Below are 6,000 nucleotides of genomic sequence, written 5' to 3'. Positions count from 1 at the left end.
CAGAACTCCTATCGATTCAGAAATTACAAACCACACCCTATCACCCGATCTGTAATGGATTGGTTGAAAGGTACAATGGCACTTTGAGACAGATGTTGACCAAGATGAGCCAGGAGAAGCCGCGCTCTTGGGATCGGTTCCTAGCGCCTTTGCTATTCGCGTACCGCGAGGTGCCTCAAGCTAGTCTAGGCTTTTCCCCGTTTGAGCTCATTTACGGCCGCCATATTCGAGGACCGCTGACGATCCTAAAGGAGGTGTGGACTCGAGATGAACTAGGAACCAGCCTCAAGACGACGTATGGATTCGTTCTTGACGTGCGCAGCCGTCTCGAGAAAACTATGGAACTGACTCACAAAAGCTTAGCATCAGCAAAAAGATACCAAAAGAAGATGTATGACAAGAAAAGTGGGAAGAGAGACTTGAAAGTAGGCGACCGCGCCTTGCTTTTAATACCTTCGAAGAAGAACAAGCTGCAATTGCAATGGAAGGGCCCCTACAGAGTGGTGAGAAAAAGGAACGAGGCCGATTATGAGGTTGATCTAGGACACGCCACCAAGCTCTTTCACATCAACATGCTCAAGCGGTATGAAGAACGTGAGGCAGCGGGCGCGGCAGAGCAAGTGTCGTCAGTGATAGCCATTGACGACACAAGTGATCAACCACTTCCATGCCTTGACCTGAAAAGTGCAGAGGGAGTAAAGCAAGTGGCACTAGCTGACGATCTCAGTCGAAAACAGCGGGAAGACATCACAGACGTTCTGGAGAAACACGCTAAAATATTCTCGGATGTACCGGGACGCACAAATCTCCTGGAATGTAAGCTGCAGCTGACCACAGATGAACCCATTCGTACGCCTCAGTACCCGATTCCGTTTTCCATGGAACGTGTGATTGAAAAAGAGGTAGACGAAATGCTTAAACTGAAGGTAATTGAGAAGTCTACTTCTGCGTACTGTTCGCCCTTGGTTCTCGTAGAAAAGCCAGACAAGACCTACCGGGTTTGCATTGACTTCCGCCGGCTCAACGACTTTCTAGTCTCCGATGCCGAACCCATTCCCCGAGTAGATGCCGTATTCGCCGAGGTAGGCAATCGAGTTTATTTTTCTAAGTTAGACCTCTCCAAGGGGTATTGGCAAATCCCCCTTTTGAGTGACTCAAAGAAGAAGACTGCGTTTTCCACGTCGTCGGGATTGTATCAATTTAGGTACATGCCGTTTGGCATTAAAACTGCTTCCGCAGTCTTTACATGACTCATGCGAGAAGTGCTTTCAGGAATCGAAGGGGTCCGACATTACATCGATGATGTCTTGATTGCTACCGATTCCTGGGAAGAGCATGTCTGTGTACTCGAGCGAGTTCTTCAAAGGATTGAGGACGCGGGTTTAACCGTAAAGCCCAGCAAATGTGAGGTTGGAAGGAGGCACGTCACTTTTCTTGGACATCGACTAGGGAACGGTGAGCTCGCCCCTGTTCCGGAGACGTTGGACAAGGTGGTAGGATCTCAGCGACCCACAACGAAAAAACAAGTGAGGTCATTTTTGGGACTCACCGGTTATTACCGGCAGTTCATTGCGAATTATGCAGAAAAAAATTTGCCTCTGGTTGAGCTGACAACAAAGAAGGAGCCCAATAGTGTCCGTTGGACCAACAGGCAAGAAAAGGCCTTCCACGAGTTGAAGAAGGCACTATCAGAGGGACCGATCCTCAAAGCGCCGGATCCCACCAGGAAGTTTGTACTTCCCACTGACGCTTCAGATCGTTGTCTCGGTGCTATGTTAATGCAGAAGCACGAGTCGTTTTTGCACCCCGTCGCGTGCGCTAGCAGAAAATTGCTACCCAGGGAGAAGAACTATGCCACTGTTGAAAAGGAAGCTCTAGCTTTGGTCTGGGCCATTCAAAAGTTCCATCTTTATCTGTATGGCAAGAAATTCCTAGTTCAAAGCGACCACCAGCCTTTGCAGTATATAAACAAAATGAAAGCTTCAAATAGCCGGCTGCTGAGGTGGAGTTTACTTTTGCAGGAGTACGAGTTTTCAGTTGAGTATATTAAGGGAGTTGACAACGTGGGCGGTGACTACCTGAGCCGTGTGTAATATTCTTAGAATAGTGGTGGTGAATGGCATTATCTAGGAGGTTAAGTCAAGATAGGGCGAGGTGTATGGTTTCTGTACCAGTGATACAGAAGTGAAGCAACTGGCCAGTCGTATCCGTATTTCATTTCTTATGTTTTTGTAATTTTGTGGAGTTGGTACGGCCTGACCTTTTCGGTATCGTTGATGACTTCAGTTGAAATTTTAGTGTCGTACAATATTTCAAAGTTAAATATAGCGTTTAAGGTGACCTTGTACACAACCTGAATTGAGGAAATTTTGATTTTATTTGTTCGCGCGAATTATGGATTTTGAATTGAGTGTGCGCACCGGGGCTCAGTTGTGTCTAGTTGTTTGACACCGAACTGAAACATTTGTGCTGAACTGCTGTACACTGTACATTTTTCTGTCCGTAATCGACGCATGTAGCTTAGCTTTTTTTTTTTCTCCAAAAAGAAAAAAAAACTTGAAGAGGGGGCCTGTGTCATGGTCGTTTCCGGACAGAGTGAAGAGAAAAAAGAGGACGGAAGGAAAGAAAAAAGAAGACGGGGGGCTCGTGAGAGAGAGCGGCACGCAGGGGCTCGGGACAGTCGAAGCCGAATCGCAGACCGTCCGGGACGAGCACCATCGACCTCCGTCGGGGTTCCCAGGCTCCGAGAGCCGAAACATCGGCTGAGTCTCGAGCACACAGCAACGACCTCCGTTGGGGTGCCCAGACCCCGAAAGATACGATTGCGCTGCTTCCAAGCGCTCGAGGCGCCGGCCCGTACGAGGTCGACTCAGCTGCGCGGAATGCAACCGGCGATAACAATCTGAACCTTCAAGCCCCGGACTCCGTCCGACTCGCTGACCACCCGGCTACCCAAGTGACTGACTGCTCGACCCGAACGACTGACCGACTGCCCTCCGACACTCTGAGCAGCCGACCACCTCGCTGACTGCCCGACTGCCTGCTCCCTCAACAAATCAACGACGTGCGCGTTCAAGTAAAACTTTTGTGGACTAATAACTCTAACGTAATTAACATTGTACATATTCTTTTTATTCAATCTCTTTTTGTTGCCCAGTGAAAGCTTATTTAACGCATCCAAATTGTCTCCGTGTGATTACTTAACACCCCTCAATCACAACCGACATGACAGGCACGCTTCGGTGTCGTAGCGGTAAGGTAGACTACCAAACAGACCGCTATTTCGCACGGTCACCTCTTGCTTAGCTTCACTACGCTCGGGTCAGTGGCGTTACCAGGATGTCAAACCGGTCATTATTTCGGTTCGGTTCGGGTTCGGGTTTAGTAGCATTGTATTCTGTTTCGGTTCGGTTCCCGTTTAGGGTAGCGCACACAATATCACTCCGGTTACCGGTTTTAATAAGCGCGAACCGGTTCGAACCGGTTCCTAACTCGACCTTTGAATACTGACCGAGCACTTCATGCAGCCTTTTCTGGGTACAAGATGCTTGCAATTGACCCATCCCAAATCTACTTCCTCTTCAGGCAGATCTGAAAACCTTGCACAGAGATATGCGCAAAAGATGCTATTAATGCGGCAAGGCTATTTGTTGTATAATACTGAGGCCCTTTGTTGCGCTTTTTCGACTCCCACTGCGAATAGAGAGAAGGAAGTGACGTCTGCGACGCTGCAAACGCAGATTCGACGTTGATTGGTGAGAGTCGCAGATGAAGAATTTCCGCAGAAGAAAACAAAGAAAAAGTGAACTTTGTTTCCTTCTGAAGAAATTCGTCATCGGCGACTCTCACCATCTACATCTAATCTGCGTCTGTTGCAATGTTGACGTCACTTCCTTCTTCCTAGTCGCCGTGGGAAGTGAAAATGCGGAACCTAGGGCCGCTGTTCTTAAGTAAACTATATATAAGCGATCGGCTTTCCATTCTAACTGTGTCTCTTGCACACGCTGTTCTGCAGTATTTCCAACCTTGTCAGAAGAGGGCGTAATTTCGCGATGGGTCTAAAAAAGAGCTTTTGGGCGGTGCCGTCTATATTGTTCGTGCGTGTAGCGCGTGTATTGCTTGCTTTACGAAGTGACAAACACGCACGTACTGGGCTGTAATGTTCGCACGCTGGCCGAGAGGCTCACCGGCCAGCTCGGACGCTTCAGATAGCGCCCTAAAACGTTCGCTTAGGTTAGCTAAAGGCTCATATACTGACAAACATGCTGTCGTCCTTGCCCTACGTGGAAGCCACCCACCGTGTTCTACATAATAAGATATACTCACTGGCTTCCCAATGAATAAAAACACGTGCGAATGGTCTAAGTTTCCAAAAATAGAAAAAACATTAAAAAAGTACAAAAAATTGCAACTACCTGAGGTGCCCCGTGTCAACTGAGCCCCCTTCCCCAGACCCTCTCCAGAGGGTGTCGGTGGCTTTTTCGCACGCCAAAGTGTCAACTCTCGATAGTCAACAGGATTGTTTGCGAAAAAAATAAATAAATAAAACTATAGAAAATCGTTCAAATTCGTGACAGCCGTCGTCAAGGTGCTTGTCACAAAACGGTTTAAAAGACACGGCAAGTTGGGCAGCAATCGCCGGGAGTATGCAGCTTGCAAATGGCGTAAGCGGTTTGGCACGAAGGTTAGGAAACCGCCCGTGCAGAGACAACATGAACCATGTTAAAAGACCATTCACGTCGTATCTAAACGAATTTTAGAAATGATTCAGGCCAAGCGTCTTTTTTTTTCTGGCACGGATTAAAACATGTCGCTCGTATAATGAAATGTGACTAACTCTTGAAAGCGCTTCGAGTTCCGGCGGAAAAACGGTGTTCTAAAGATCTTGTGGCGATGCTTTGTCTTGCCACTTTGCCTTTTTATCGCAAACAACGCTCTATGCAAATGACTTAATTTGAGGGACTCAGAACCAGTTATATAGCATGAATTGCTGAAGTTAAGACCGTGGTATTATTATATAGCAGTGCTCACATTTGAATCCGTGAGCCACCGAACAAAGTTCCCGTAATGCCGCCAGAGCCAGGAGGAGGAGGAGGAGTAAACTTTTATTGATTGCAGGAGACTTTTGGTCTAGGTGGGGCCTTTAGTCCAGGGCCCCAGTGCGACGTTTCTCGAATGCACCTACAAAAAATATACAAAGACATTTGCCCCCCCCCCCCCCCCCCCGGCCCCCAATTTTCCCCCATTTTCCCCCTCCGCCCCCCGGCCTTCCTTCCAAGGTGAGGCGCCTCGATGATTCGTCGCCGATTGCTGTTACCTCCGACGACCCATGTTTTTTTTTATTGTATTTTTTTTGTAAAGTAACACTCTAAACACATTGAAGAAAATATCGTTTTTCATTAAATAGGCCCACAGGCGAACCTAAAAACTATACTGCCAATGCAGCGCGATACTTGTCCCACTTTCCTTCAGCGCGTCGCTGCACTCAAGCGGAAGGTCACGTGGTGCGCTCTCAGTACTCGATTGGCTAAATGGCTCATCGACTGCAACTGCGGTCCTTCTTGATGTCAACCATTCGCGGACGGGTAGGTCTCCGTGCCTAGAGTGGCACAATCCGCTCCGACAGTTGGACATTTCGTAACCAAGCGGCAAAGCGGTGCTTTGAAATCGCCGCCGCTGCTACCTAGCCGCCAGGGTCAATCCAAGACACAAGGGAAAGCTGAAGCTCTCCAGATTCCTAAGTAGAGGCGGGAAATGAACGAGCTCGCTGACCACGTGGTCTCTTTGTGCCTCTGGTTTTGATGATGTATTTTTGTTATGTATGCAATAAAAACGAAATATAAAAATATCTGACAGTATAAAGGATTAGTCTTGGCAATATAAGAAAGAAATACGCCCGCAACTTTTCCCATCAAAACCTATTATTGATACAATTGGCCCTGAACCGCTTTCGTTGAACCGGTAACCGCCACATTAGAGTATGGTTTCGTTCCGGTTTGG

This window comes from Ixodes scapularis, unplaced genomic scaffold (assembly GCF_016920785.2).
Source record: "Ixodes scapularis isolate PalLabHiFi unplaced genomic scaffold, ASM1692078v2 PGA_scaffold3__209_contigs__length_174095766, whole genome shotgun sequence".
Lineage (NCBI taxonomy): Eukaryota > Metazoa > Arthropoda > Arachnida > Ixodida > Ixodidae > Ixodes > Ixodes scapularis.
This window is presented reverse-complemented; position numbering follows the sequence as displayed.